The following is a 15,649-nucleotide window of genomic DNA, read 5'->3' on the forward strand; positions in this document are numbered from 1 at the left end:
CCACAACATTGAGATTAAGAGTCTCGTGTTCTAGCGACTGTCATCCAATCTTGCTCAAATATTTGTGTATCACTTTCGTTTCCCTCCTTCTCCTCAGAGGGCTGGGAAATAGAAACCTAAAGGTTTGTGGAATGGTCCCTGGACGTTACTTAATAACTGGAGCAGGGCTGCAGCATGGAACTAGAGTCCAGATTCTGTTTACATTGGTGGAGAATGCTGTCAGTCACTAGCCTCTCCCCACTACAGAGAAGGATATAAACAAGAGGTGGCAGTGGCTGCAGATACACAAGAAGCGGAGTGGGTGCGCAGGAACTTCTCGCAGGGTTACCCAAAGGGTAAGCAAGGGAAGTTGGTGACTCCATCAGTTCCTTCCCCAGCAGCTGAATATTGAGATGTTTCTATTTCGGAGAAATATTTCTTAATACGCAAGACCAAGTATCACTTCTCAGAATGTATATTTTCCAAGAATTGCGTAGCTTTTAAGCTTATTTGGTGGGGATATAATTTATATCTATTTAGAAAATTAGAATGTTTTTGCTGCAGGTTAGCTGTGAGATCAATAAATTGTTCTTATATATTAAAGGCCAGAGCCAAACTGACTGAGGATGGGGGTGGGTGGGGAATAAGAGGGCAAAGAACAATATAGGTGCATGGAAACGTGAATCAGGATTCCTCACTTATGAACAGGAAGGCTGGGCATGCAAGCTAATCCCTGAAGCCCTGCGGGCTGGGAGCCTCAATGACACCCCACTGGATAGGGATTATTATGACCTGAATGTAATTGACATCAGTAGGATTTTGGAAGACACAAATAAAGAAAATCATCAAATCATCAATTCCAGCACCTGGGGGCCACCTTATCTAAATTATATAATTTGATATCTTAATGATTGATATTATTAATTGTACTATAAATAGGTATTGTTATAATGAGGCTATTATTGGATTATGATTGAAAATTAATAAAAAATATTATAAAAATAAAATAACAATGACACCCCTCTGGAGGCTTCACCCACAGCAAAAAACGTGGCTACCCACCCTCACCCTCAACTAACTTTTTATCCAGCTAACTTTTTCCACCAGTGCCCTTCTTACTGGCTCTTCTATGCCTTTTAGCAGCAGCCTGGCCTGCAGAAATGTCTCTGAATATTTTCCTGCCAGGCGGATAACAGAGTGAGGAACCCTCTTCCCAGCACTTATCTGAATGCCTAACTACAAACTGACAAACTACAGTTTCCAGGATTCCATGAGGGGACACCATTTTCTAAGTTCCCTGGGAAGAGGGATTGATTGCTAAACCACTTTATCAGATACGCAGAATTATCCTAAATTGGCCAAGTGATGTACATACAAATGCTTGGGAAGCAGAAGGTATGGAGAGGTCAAGAAAGAAGCAAAATGGAAAAAAAAAATCCCAGGCAATTGGTAATTGTGTAAAGGGAAATAATAATAATACCCCACCCTTCTGGGTATACAGTGGTGCCCCGCAAGACGAATGCCTCGCAAGACGAAAAACCCGCTAGACGAAAGGGTTTTCTGTTTTTGAGTTGCTTCGCAAGACGATTTTCCCTATGGGCTTGCTTCTCAAGACGAAAACGTCTTGCGAATCTTGCGATTTTTTTCCGCTCCCCCCCCCCCTTTTTCTAAGCCGCTAAGCCGCTAATAGCCTTTTAGCCGCTAAGCCGCTAAGCCTTTAATAGCCGCTAAGCCGCTAATAGCCTTTTAGACGCTAAGCCGCTAAGCCTTTAATAGCCGCTAAGCCGCTAATAGCCTTTTAGCCGCTAAGCCGCTAAGCCTTTAATAGCCGCTAAGCCGCTAATAGCCTTTTAGACGCTAAGCCGCTAAGCCTTTAATAGCCGCTAAGCCGCTAAACCGCTAATAGGGTTGCTTCGCAAGACGAAAAAACCGCTAGACGAAGAGACTCGCGGAACGGATTAATTTCGTCTTGCGAGGCACCACTGTAAATACCCAGCCACTCTGGGCTGCTTCCAGCAAAATATAAAAACAATAAAATGTCACACAGTAAAAACTTCCCGAAACAGAGACCAGCAGAGGATGATAATTGTCACTGTAACTATTTAGGGAGTGATTGTTAAACCACTTTGATACTTGTTGCTCTCAAACAGGAACAGGGATCTCCTAACAACTCTCAGCACCCTCAACAAACTATAGTTCCCAGTATTCTTTGAGGGAACCCATGAGGACCATTTAAAGTGGTATAATACTGTCAACCAGCACATGGGCGTAGCCAGGATCTTTGGGGGGGCAGGATTTGGTAGGGGGGTCAGGACTTTTGTTGGGGGGGCAGAACCTACGTGATTGGTCAGTTAGTTAAGAATTTACAGTATATTGTTTTACTTGATCGGGGGGGGGGAGCTGCTCCCCCCGTTACACCCATGAACCAGAGTCCTTTTTTTAACTCATGGAAGCTTATGCTGGATATAATTTGCTAGTCTTTGTTACCATGAGACTCTTGGTTGCTTTTGCTGTGAAACAGAATTAACACGGCAGTTTCCCACCTTGGGAATTGTTTTAAGCAAATCATTTTAACAGTGCAGTGGCGTAATGCGCGAGTGGATTCTGGACGCAGTGGGAGTCTGAGTGGTTGTTAGTTAAGAACATAAGATCTTGCTGGATCAAGCCAATGGTCCATCTAGTCTGGAATCCTGTTTTCACAATGGCCATTCAGATGCATCTGGAAAACCCTCAATCGCAACTCCACTGGTTTCCAGCAACTGGTATTCAGAAGCATTGCAGCCTCTGAACTGGAGGCAGAGCACAGCCATTATGGCTTGTAGCCACTGATAGCCATGTCCTCCATGAATTTGTCCAGTCCTCTTTTAAAGCCACCCAAAATTGGTGGTCGCCACTGCCTCCTGTGGGATTGAGTTCCAGAGTTTATCACACGATTGTACACTGCATTATCCTAACAAGAGTTTCTGGCACCTCTATACAGGTCTTTAGGAAGCCAGGATGGCTGATCCAGGTAAGAGAGCCTGTTTACTTTCTTGGGGATTGGGTAACTGCAACCTTACAGTCCAAAGCAGTTGTCTCAAACTCTCAGTCAGTGACACAAACTCTCCTCACCTCCACCCCCACTCAGCGCAGATTAAAATTGGAAGCATGCTTCGCTGTTAAGATCTGTTGACACTATGGCATTAATGTGTACACAGGTAAGGGGAAAAGGTAAAGGACCCCTGGACGTTTAACTCCAGTCAAAGGTGACTATGGGGTTGCAGTGCTCATCTCGCTTTCAGGCTGAGGTAGCCGATGTTTCTCCACAGACAGCTTTCTGGATCATGTGGCCAGCATGACTAAACCACTTCTGGTGCAACGAAACACTGTGACAGAAACGAGAGTGCACGGAAACGCCATTTACCTTCCCATCGCAATGGTATCTATTTATCTACTTGCACTGGCATGCTTTCAAACTGCTAGATTGGCAGAAGCTGGGACAGAGCAATGGGAGCTCATCCCATTGCGGGGATTTGAACCGCCAGCAAGCCCAAGAGTCTCAGTGGTTTAGAACACAGCACCACCCACATCCCAGTACACAGACCACTGTTTCTGTGCATGTATTTGTGTGCCTTCATCTGCATAGGAGTGCTTTTAATTTTATGTTTCCAAAATCTATCTTAATATTCATGCACACTAGTAGGCAGTACTTGGTTAAATGTGTGTGTTGCCCCACACTTCAATTAGAACTTTCCCGTTCCTGAAACTGGAGGTCTCTTGTGGGTATGAATGCAAGTACAGTGGTACCTCGGGTTAAGTACTTTATTCGTTCTGGAGGTCCGTTCTTAAACTGAAACTGTTCTTAACCTGGAGCACCGCTTTAGGTAATGGGGCCTCCTGCTGCTGTCGTGCCGCTGGAGCACGATTTCTGTTCTCATCCTGAAGCAAAGTTCTTACCCTGAGGTACTATTTATGGGTTAGTGAAGTCTGTAACCTGAAGCGTATGTAACCCGAGGTACCACTGTATTTCAAAATCTTGTACAACTGTATACATAGTGACCAAGACTAGATGAAAGAATTGAACAAATCTGAAGTACTTTTCTTCTAGTTCTGCATGAGCAGTTACATGCTCTTGTAACATCTTAGATTACAGTGGTACCCCGCAAGACGAATGCCTCGTTAAACGAAAAACCCGCAAGACGAAAGGGTTTTCCGATTTTTAGAGGCTTCGCAAGACGAATTTCCCTATGGGCTTGCTTCGCAAGACGAAAGCCCATAGGGAAATCTCCTGGGACAGCGGGGAAGCGCAGCGCACCTTCTCCTCTGTTCCCAGACCTGTCCTGAAGGCTTGTGGTGGGAGGTCCGGGAACAGAGGAGAAGGCGCGCAGCGCTTCTCCTCTGTTCCCGGGGCTTGCGGTGGGAGGAGGGTTTTTCCTCCCCACCGCCAACATTCAGAACAGCATTCTGAATGTTGGCGGTGGGGAGGAAAGCCCTCCTCCCATCGCAAGCCTTCAGGACAGGTCCGGGAACAGAGGGGAAGGCGCGCAGCGCTTCTCCTCTGTTCCCGGACCTGTTTTGAAGACTTGCGGTGGGAGGAAGGTTTTCCTCCCCACCGCCAACATTCAGAAGGCTGTTCTGAAGGCTGGCGGTGGGAAGAAAAGCCCTTCTCCCCCGCCAGCCTTCAGAAGAGTTCCCCTAGGCTGCGGATAGCAGCATGCTGCCCCGCGCAAGGGGCGCTCTTAAGCAGAGCGCCCCTCGCGCGGGGCAGACATTCGCAGCTTGGGGAGCCCTGCAGGAGTTCCCCGCAGGGCTCTCCAAGCTGCGGATAGCAGCCTGCTGCCCCACACAAGGGGCGCTCTTAAGCAGGAGTTCCCGGAGGGCTGCCTAGGCTGCGGATAGCAGCATGCTGCCCCGCGCAAGGGGCGCTCTTAAGCAGAGCGCCCCTCGCGCGGGGCAGACATTCGCAGCTTTGGGAGCCCTGCAGGACTTCCCCGCAGGGCTCTCCAAGCTGCAGATAGCAGCCTGCTGCCCCTATCCGCAGCTTGCGGATAGCAGCCTGCTACCCCTATCCGCAGCTTGGAGAGCCCTGCGGGGAAGTCCTGCAGGGCTCCCCAAGCTGTGAATGTCTGCCCCGCGCGAGGGGCGCTCTGCTTAAGAACTCCTGCAGGGCTCCCCAAGCTGCAGGTGTCTGCCCCGCGCGAGGGGCGCTCTGCTTAAGAGCGCCCCTTGTGCGGGGCAGCAGGCTGCTATCCGCAGCTTGGAGACCCCTGCGGGGAATTCCTGCAGGGCTCCCCAAGCTGTGAATGTCTGCCCCTCGTGCGGGGCAGCAGGCTGCTATCCGCAGCTTGGAGAGCCCTGCGGGGAAGTCCTGCAGGGCTCCCCAAGCTGTGAATGTCTGCCCCGTGTGAGGGGCGCTCTGCTAAAGAGTGCCCCTCGTGCGGGGCAGCAGGCTGCTATCCGCAGCTTGGAGAGCCCTGCGGGGAATTCCTGCAGGGCTCCCAAGCTGTGAATGTCTGCCCCTCGTGCGGGGCAGCAGGCTGCTATCCGCAGCTTGGAGACCCCTGCGGGGAAGTCCTGCAGGGCTCCCCAAGCTGTGAATGTCTGCCCCGCGCGAGGGGCGCTCTGCTAAAGAGCGCCCCTCGTGCGGGGCAGCAGGCTGCTATCCGCAGCTTGGAGAGCCCTGCGGGGAAGTCCTGCAGGGCTCCCCAAGCTGTGAATGTCTGCCCCGCATGAGGGGCGCTCTGCTAAAGAGCGCCCCTCGTGCGGGGCAGCAGGCTGCTATCCGCAGCTTGGAGAGCCCTGCCCAAGCTGCAGGTGTCTGCCCCGCGCAAGGGGCGCTCTGCTTAAGAGCGCCCCTTGTGTGGGGCAGCAGGCTGCTATCCGCAGCTTGGAGAGCCCTGCAGGGAATTCCTGCAGGGCTCCCCAAGCTGCGAATGTCTGCCCCGCGCGAGGGGCGCTCTGAAGCAGAGCGCCCCTCCCCGGGCAGCAGGCTGCTATCCGCAGCTTGGAGAGCCCTGCGGGGAACTCCTGCAGGGCTCCCCAAGCTGCAGATGTCTGCCTCGCACCGGGCAGCAGGCTGCTATCCGCAGCCTAGGCAGCCCTGCGGGAACTCTTCTGAAGGCTGGCGGCGGGAGAAGGGCTTTTCTTCCCACCGCCAGCCTTCAGAAGGCTGTTCTGAAGGCTGACGGTCGGGAGAAAAGTCCTTCTCCCCCCGCCAGCTTTCAGAAGAGGTCTGGGGACAGACTGTCCCTGGACCTGGTCTGAAGGCGGTCTCCATAGGAACGCATTAATTGATTTTCAATGCATTCCTATGGGAAACCGTGCTTCGCAAGACGAAAAACTCGCAAGAAGAAAAAACTTGCGGAACGAATTAATTTCGTCTTGCGAGGCACCACTGTAATGTAACAGACCACATCTTAGGCAGCTTTTGAAGGCAGCATGGAAACTGAAGCTGGTTAAGAAATGCAACTGTGCCATTATGTTGGAAAATGCCAGTTTGAAATATATCTTGCCCAGTATTAAAAGATTTGCACTGGATAGCAGTTCATTTCTTTATATATATATATAATTTTTATTAATTTTCCAGTAAAAACAAATTCATAACACAATTAAACATTTGGAATTCATCACACGTCTTTTTTCTTTAGACTTCCACCAACATGTCTGATATTTTTCCGTAGTTATTACATATCTTCACAATTCTTCATTTATATTGCACTATGTATATCTTATCTTACCATGTTATTTAAACAATATTTCTACCAAACCTTCTTACAGAGCTTCTTGGAAACTTACAAAGGTTATATCATTATCACAAATATTTTTAATATCTTCTGTAAATTTATTCCAGTCCTCAGTGAATCTTTGGTCCCGTCGGTTGCGAATCCTCCCTGTTAATCTGTCCAGTTCTGCATAATCCATTAATTTCGTTCTCCATTCTTCAATCGTGGGCATTTCTTCTTGTTTCCATTTCTGGGCCACAAGAGTTCTAGCTGCTGTTACTGCATACAAAAATATTTTCTGATCCTTCCTTTTTATCTCACCACCTAAAATTCCTAATAGGAATGCTTCTGGTTTTTTAACAAATGTATATTTCAATATTTTCTTTATCTCATTATATATCATTTCCCAGAAATACTTCATTTTTTTACATTCCCACCACATATGATAAAATGTCCCTTCTTTCTCCTTACATTTCCAACATTTATTACTCACCTTATACATCTTACTTAATTTGACTGGTGTTATATACCATCGATATATCATTTTCATAACATTTTCTTTAATTGTGGTGCATGCTGTAAATCTCATCCCTTCCTTCCATAATTTTATCCAATCATCAAATTGAATGTTATGTCCAAAATCTTTGGCCCATTGAATCATAACAGATTTAACCTCTTCATCCTTCAAATGCCATTCTAATAATAATTTATACATCATAGATAATTTTTTAACTTCATTATTCAATACTTCTCGTTGAAACCAAAATTCTTTTTCAAAATAACCTCTTTCTGCAATCTCTTTTCTAAACATGTCATTAATCTGAAACTAATGCAGCCAATCATTTACATGTTCTTTCACTTCTTCATATGGTTTCATTTTCCACTTACTTACTTCTTTCTCGATTAAACTCCCATATGTTATCCACCTCCTAGTCATAGACAGCAGTTCATTTCTGGGCCAGTGCCAATTGATAGCTTCCACTTCCCTCTGCCACAGGTAGCGATGGGGGAGAAACTCATTTCCTTTCAAATTGAAAGGTGAACCTCCCTAATTTGCACTTTCAGAAGCAGTACAAGAACCAAAACAACAACCCTTTGAGATGTGCACTTCTCTGAATTTTGCAATGCAGTTCTTCAGCCAAGCAATGTGTACAAAAAGGCACACACTGTCCTTAATAATGAGTAGATTAGTAAAAATAACATTTTAAAAAATGTATTGTTTTAGAGAAATTGCTTTGCAAAAAAAAATGTGTGCACTAGGGAATATTGCATAAAAATGTATATATTAGGAGAAATCAGCATTGAAATGTTGGTAAATTTTCATGAGAATTTGTTTGCATTTGCTTTTAAATCAAGCTGATATGGAAATGTGAACTGAACCTAAGACTGAAAAACATGAGGAACAAAAAGTAAATGAAACTGACAAATATGCCCATCACAGTTGTAGCTCACCTGATGCTTTTTTGCATTTTACAGTCATACCTCTGGTTGCAAACGTGATCCATGCAGGAGGCACGTTCGCAACCCGCAGTGTTCGTAGCAATTCTGAAACCTGAAACTAACCCATTCCGGTACTTCCGGGTTCTGCGTGGTCTGCAACCCGCAGCATTCGTAATCCGAGGTATGACTGTATATGTACTTGAGATCCATTATATCTTATTAAAACAAGTCTCTCTTTCAGTAACTGCAGTTTTGGGAGGTGCAGCCGGCTTGGGTAAGTTTTTACCAATATGGATTTCCAGTTGGGCAAGTTTGGGTGATTATCTTGCTTGCAGCAGCGTGAATGAAGCTTGCAAGTCATTGGAAATGGTGGAGTTCACAATGAAAGTCTGGCTTGATGAGATCTGTGAAATGGCTTTGACAGAACACCTGGCATATCAAAACAGAATAACCGAAGGGATAGCCAACAGCATTAAATTTAACAAAATTTGGATGCCCTTTCTGCATTAAGCAAATACAGTGGTACCTCGGGTTAAGTACTTAATTCGTTCCGGAGGTCCGTTCTTAACCTGAAACTGTTCTTAACCTGAAGCACCACTTTAGCTAATGGGGCCTCCCGCTGCTGCCATGCCGCCGGAGCACAATTTCTGTTCTCATCCTGAAGCAAAGTTCTTAACCCAAGGTACTATTTCTGGGTTAGCGGAGTCTGTAACCTGAAGCGTATGTAACCCGAGGTACCACTGTATCTATATATGGTAGTCAGTTCCCCCACCTTTTTTTCAAGAAGAAAAGCACTGGTAGCCGGGATAGCCAAAGCAGGAAGGATGGCAGGGGTGGGTGGGTGGGTGGAGGAGAGAAACAAACTGCCTTGACTGTCAGAAATGCAGCTGAAGTTATGGCAAGTTGTTGTGAGCAGGTGCTAGCAACGGAGGTACCTAGGGCTGGTGTAAAGGTTTGTCCCCCCTCACTCCACTGGTCTCAGAAACAGTGACTGGTCTGGGGCTACTCTGATTTTTTAAAGCGAAAAAGGGAATTGAACCAAATTCTCCCCAAGCCCAAGTTTCCAGGCACCTGGTTGCCCGCCCCCCCCTCCCAAAATCAATGAGGTCTGGACGCAAAAATATGCATTTGCTTGATTGGGCATATTTTTAGAATCCACCTTATTCATATGGCATTTAGTTGTTTTCTATTGCCTTTAAATATTGTGTTTTAATTGTTGTAAGCTGCTTTGGGACCTTGGGGTAAAAGATTGATGATGACGACAACGATAGGTGGAGAGCTTTATACGCCAAGTCGTCTGAATTAGGCACTCCTAGTTTAATTATTTTAGATCAGGCTTCCTCAAACTCAGCCCTCCATATGTTTTTTGCATACAGTTCCCATGATCCCTAGCTAGCAGGACCAGTGGTCAGGGATGATGGGAATTATAGTCTCAAAACATCGGGAGGGCCAAGTTTGAGGAAGCCTGTTTTAGATGATAAGCAACCAGGAGCTGCTTCCCCTTTTGTCCTAGCAGGGCTCCATGAATTCGCCCCATGGAGCAAGCAATTTGCATTCTCACTCTCTCCTTGTACCAATTGCAAGAGCCATAAAATGATGTCAGAGGTTTCCCCCCAATCCCTACTGTCTTGCCATCCAGCAACTTTCCCTGATAGTGTGTGGAGGCTCAATGATCCACAGATGGCTTTCACTCCCCAATTAGCAAGATAAGCAAGTTCTCTCGGGGGGGGGGGTGCAACAGACCACCCACCCCAATTGGAAACCACTGCCCTAAATATCCAAGCCCAAGAGCCTTAGCTTTTGAAATTAGAGTCTGTCAGTCAGGGCCCCACCATCCCAGGCCAGGTGGAAAAAGGCCTGCAAGGTCTCCTAGGACCCACAGCCAAGACGGTTAAGCACTGTGGTCTAGGCAATTTAGATTTAAGGCTTCTATCATGTAACATATTCCTAATTCTGTGTTCTTGCAGCAGTGGCCACAATTGGTGTCCCAGTAGCACTGGGAGCAGCAGGCTTCACTGGAGCTGGAATTGCAGCTGGCTCTCTGGCTGCAAAAATGATGTCGGCAGCGGCCATCGCCAATGGTGGAGGAGTAGCAGCTGGGAGTGCTGTTGCCGCGCTTCAGTCACTCGGTATGTCTGCTGCTCTCAGGACAAGAACCACATGATTGGCAGAACCAGTCTCCGCACCTTGAGCTCTTCATTACAATAATGGTGTGCCTTGATCATCTTCTAGGTGCTGCTGGGCTGTCCACTGCTACCACAGCTGCAGTGACAGCTGGTGGAGCACTGCTGGCTGCCGTCGCCAATGGTGGAGGAGTAGCAGCTGGGAGCAGTGTGGCCGCGCTTCAGTCAGTTGGTATGTCTGCTGCTCTCAGGACAAGAACCACATGATTGGCAGAGCCAGTCTGCCCACCTTGAGCTCTTCATCAAAATAATTGTGTGTCTTGATCATCTTCTAGGAGCTGCTGGGCTGTCCGCTGCTACCACAGCTGCAGTGGCAGCTGGTGGAGCACTGCTGGCTGCCATCTTCCGTTAAGAAGAAGACACACATACGCAGAGGCCATATCTACGTGGAAAAGCAGTACTTGGAAGATTATGCTTTGCCGTCAACGGCATAAATGACCTTAAGCAAAATGTGATTTTAATCAATGCTACGTTATTCCTACTGGCCAAGATATGCAACAACAAATAAAGCTTTGAGAATTATAAAACAACAAGAGTGTTAGCAAGAAAGCTGATTGGTGGCATCACACAACGCACATGTAAAATACTTGCTGTCCCATGAGGAAAAGATCCATGTTTTCCTTAGCAACAAATGGTCCAAGGCCATGGAGACTATTACTGCACGCTACTCCCTCCCAGATCTTGACACGCTGTCATCTTGGGACCAACATAAAATCTGGGCCTGGATTCTTACAAGAGACGAGGCCATGGACCGGGCACAGTCCACCACAGCTCGCCTCTCCATGTGGCTCCCTAAAGTGAAAGTGGTAAGATCACTTGCCAACTACTTGACAGACCTGACGGAGCCCAATTTGAGAAGAGCGTTTACTATGGCCCGTTTCCATTCTATACCCACGGCCTTCTTGCAGGGGATTTACTCTAAGACCCCTATTACTCAGCGTCTATGTCCATGCACAATGAATGTAGTAGAGGACTTCATACATTTCTTTTTCTACTGCCCTATTTATGAGCTAATAAGAACTAAGCTCCTCCTCTTGATCCCGTCCACCATCACATCTAAGGAAGACTGTTTGAAATTGCTTCTTGTGGACGCAAATCCCCAAATTTCACGGGGGGTGGCAATCTTTATAGTGCAGGCTTTGAAACTCAGGGCTACTCTGACTGGGTAGTGTGTCCTAGACCTGGACCTGTTTTAATTCTTTTTAATACCTTTTTTAACCTATGTGCCGAGCCTATTTTGGGGCCATTATATGCTTTATATACATCTGATTTTTTGATTCCCGGCGCCGGCAACTAAATCTTTACATCATTGTTTTAGGGTAATTTAAATGTCATAACGCCAGCAATATCGTTTTGAACTTTGTTTGGTTGCTTGTCTCTAGCATTTTTGTCTTATCCTGCTATGGCTGTATGCTAATACAATAAAGGTTTTGATTGATTGAACTGGCAGTAGATTCAGAACCAATAGAGGAAAACACTCCTTTGCAAAGTTGTGATAGTCAATAGCTTTGAGGGGACATTAAAAAATAATAGTTGAGGATTAGACCAATTGATGGATGGCAGATATGGGACAGTTGCATATTCCTGCATTGCAGGGGTTGGACTAGATGATCCTCAGGGTCCCTTCCAACTCTATGCTTCTATGACCCCAAGGGCCATTGATGACTATTAATCACAATAGTTATTTGGAACATTGGGCAGAATAGAGTGGAAACAAGGATGGGACAGGCCTGCCTGTTAAGCTTCACAAAACTTATATTGCCAGCATTCAAGGGTGGTCCTTCAGCACGCACCACAAACTACAGTGGTACCTCAGGTTAAGAACTTAATTCGTTCTGGAGATCCGTTCTTAACCTGAAACTGTTCTTAACCTGAAGCACCACTTTAGCTAATGGGGCCTCCTGCTGCCGCTGCGCCACCACTGGACAATTTCTGTTCTCATCCTGAAGCAAAGTTCTTAACACGAGGTACTATTTCTGGGTTAGCGGAGTCTGTAACCTGAAGTGTATGTAACTTGAGGTACCACTGTTTTTGGAGAACTTTTGAACTTTGGGTATGTGCTACTTAAAAGCAACAATGTTAAATGGAAACACCAGGCAGAATTGGAACACCACTGGGACTGATAAACAGGAGATCGAGGGTTCTTCCAGGTGGTCAGTATTTTATGTGTGATTCCCAGCACAAAGTGGAACGTAAGGTCTATGTATGTAAGTGGATTAAACAACACTTCCCCTCGTGCAGGGATGTCAAATGGGGCTCTTTTTCCTTTGCGGGGGCAAAAGAGCATCTGGTCCTGCCGCTTTGCCCCGTCCTCCATTTGTGCACAATCACTAGTACGGAAGACAGAGTTTTCACCATGATCCTGAGCGTTCTTTTGGTAAGCGACTTTTTCCTTTCCCCGCTAAAGTCAACAAGTTTGGCTTTCCTCCCTAAAACAAAGCTCAACAACTTTGACCTGAACCCCTCCAAAAGGTGTAGATCACTGTCAGTTTTTTCTTCTGTAAGTAGATTGCAGTGTCTTGGGAGTTTGACATCCCTGCCCTAGTGCAACGGATCCACTTTTTTTACTTCTGAAACTGAAATTGACCAATTTTATGAAGACTTACCACACCTTCTAGAAATGACACCAAAGAAGGATGTTCTTCTCATTATAGGGAATTGGAATCCTAAAGTAGGGAATCAAGAGATAAAAGGAACAACTGCAAATTTGGCCTTGGAGATCAAAACGAAGCAGGGCAAAGGCTATTAGAGTTCTGTCAAGAGAACAAGCTGGTCATCACAAACACGCTTTTCCAACAACACAAGAGACGACTCTACACATGGACATCACCAGATGGGCAGCATTGAAATCAGATTGATTACTGGTATATTCTCTGCAGCCAAAGACGGAGAAGCTCTATACAGTCAGCAAAAACAAGACCTGGAGCTGACTGTGGCTCAGATCATCAACTTCTTATAGCAAAATTCAAGCTTAAACTGAAGAAAGTAGGAAAAACCACTGGGCCAGTAAGATACTGTACAATCTAAATCAAATCCCTTATGAATACACAGTGGAAGTGAGGAACAGGTTTAAGGATTAAGATTTGGTGGACAGAGTGCCTGAAGAGCTATGGATAGAGGCTCGCAACATTATACAGGAGGCAGCAACGAAAACCATCCCAATGAAAAGGAAATGCAAGAAAGCAAAGTGGCTGTCCAACAAGGCCTTACAAATAGAGGGGAGAGAAGGCAAGCAAAATGCGAGGGAGATAGTGAAAGATACAGGAAATTGAATGCAGATTTCCAAAAAATAGCAAGGAGAGACAAGAAGGCCTTCTTAAACGAGCAATGCAAAGAAATAGAGGAAAACAACAGAATGGGAAGAACCAGAGATCTGTTCAAGAAAATTGGAGATATGAAAGGAAAATTTCGTACAAAGATTACCATAATAAAAGACAAAAGTGGAAAGGACCTAACAGAAGCAGAAGACATCAAGAAGAGGTGGCAAGAATACACAGAGGAATTATACCAGAAAGATATGGATGTCTCGTACACCCCAGGTAGTGTGGTTGCTGACCTTGAGCAGACATCTTGGAGAGTGAAATCAAATGGGCCTTAGAAAGCATTGCTAATAACAAGGCCAGTGGAAGTGATGGTATTGCAGCTGAACTATTTAAAATTTTAAAAGATGATGCTGTTAAGGTGCTACACTCAATATGCCAGCAAGTTTGGAAAACTCAGCAGTGGCCAGAGGATTGGAGAAGATCAGTCTACATCCCAGTCCCAAAGAAGGGCAGTGCCAAAGAATGCTCCAACTACCGCACAATTGCACTCATTTCACACGCTAGCAAGGTTATGCTTAAAATACTACAAGGAAGGCTCAAGCTGTATGTGGACCAAGAACTCCCAGAAGTGCAAGCTGGATTTCGAAGAGGCAGAGGAACCAGAGACCAAATTGCAAACATGTGCTGGATTATGGAGAAAGCTAGAGAGTTCCAGAAAGACATCTACTTCTGCTTCATTGACTATGCAAAAGCCTTTGACTGTGTTGAGCACAGCAAACTATGGCAAGTTCTTAAAGAAATGGGAGTGCCTGATCACCTCATCTGTCTCCTGAGAAATCTCTATGTGGGACAAGAAGCTTCATTTAGAACTGGATATGGAACAACTGATTGGTTCAAAATTGGGAAAGGAGTACGACAAGGCTGTATATTGTCTCCCTGCTTATTTAACTTATATGCAGAATTCATCATGCAAAAGGCTGGGCTGGATGAATCCCTAGCCGGAATTAAGATTGCCAGAAGAAATATCAACAACCTCAGATATGCAGATGACACAACCTTGATGGCAGAAAGTGAGGAGGAATTAAAGAACCTTTTAATGAGGGTGAAAGAGGAGAGCGCAAAATATGGTCTGAAGCTCAACATCAAAAAAACGAAGATCATGGCCACTGGTCCCATCACCTCCTGGCAAATAGAAGGGGAAGAAATGGAGGCAGTGAGAGATTTCACTTTCTTGGGCTCCATCGTCACTGCAGATGGTGACAGCAGCCACGAAATTAAAAGACGCCTGCTTCTTGGGAGAAAAGCAATGACAAACCTAGACAGCATCTTAAAAGGCATAGACATCACCTTGCCAACAAAGGTCTGTATAGTTAAAGCTATAGTTTTCCCAGTAGTGATATATGGAAGTGAGAGCTGGACCATAAAGAAGGATGATCGCCGAAGAATTGATGCTTTTGAATTATGGTGCTGGAGAAGACTCTTGAGAGTCCCATGGACTGCAAGAAGATCAAACCTCTCCATTCTGAAGGAAATCAGCCCTGAGTGCTCACTGGGAGGACAGATCATGAAGCTGAGGCTCCAATACTTTAGCCACCTCATGAGAAGAGAAGACCCCCTGGAAAAGACCCTGATGTTGGGAAAGATGGAGGGCACAAGGAGAAGGGGACGACAGAGGACGAGATGGTTGGATAGTGTTCTCGAAGCTACCAGCATAAGTTTGACCATACTGCGGGAGGCAGTGGAAGACAGGAGTGCCTGGCGTGCTCTGGTCCATGGGGTCACGAAGAGTTGGACACAACTAAATGACTAAACAACAAGAACAAGCCCACCCCATGCCTCAGCCAAGCACAGCGGGCACCCCTCTCTGCAGGGGATGGACTCTGATTCTGTGGAATGGGTTTCAATGGGCTGGAGAGGATATATTGATTGCAATGTATCCCTCCAGACACCCATGCATGTGGGTTGAACAGAGTTTCCAAATCCCATCCTTGGCATCAAAACTAAAAGCATAGGGAATTAAGCTGTAAAACCTTATTTGGAGCAAGTCCAACTCTGAAGTAAGCTGGCTTTCCCCTTTTTACCA

At 46.1% G+C, this 15,649-nt stretch overlaps 1 long non-coding RNA gene across 1 annotated transcript; it reads left to right on the top strand.

The window, feature by feature from the left end:
* Positions 1-292: 292 nt before the first annotated feature.
* Positions 293-11,746, top strand: LOC114601590 (uncharacterized). The gene is made up of 5 exons (XR_013393705.1): positions 293-335; positions 8,362-8,394; positions 10,088-10,249; positions 10,353-10,475; positions 10,579-11,746. It is a non-coding gene; the product is annotated as an uncharacterized LOC114601590 (long non-coding RNA).
* Positions 11,747-15,649: the final 3,903 nt, after the last annotated feature.

This window comes from Podarcis muralis, chromosome 7, assembly GCF_964188315.1.
Source record: "Podarcis muralis chromosome 7, rPodMur119.hap1.1, whole genome shotgun sequence".
NCBI lineage: Eukaryota > Metazoa > Chordata > Lepidosauria > Squamata > Lacertidae > Podarcis > Podarcis muralis.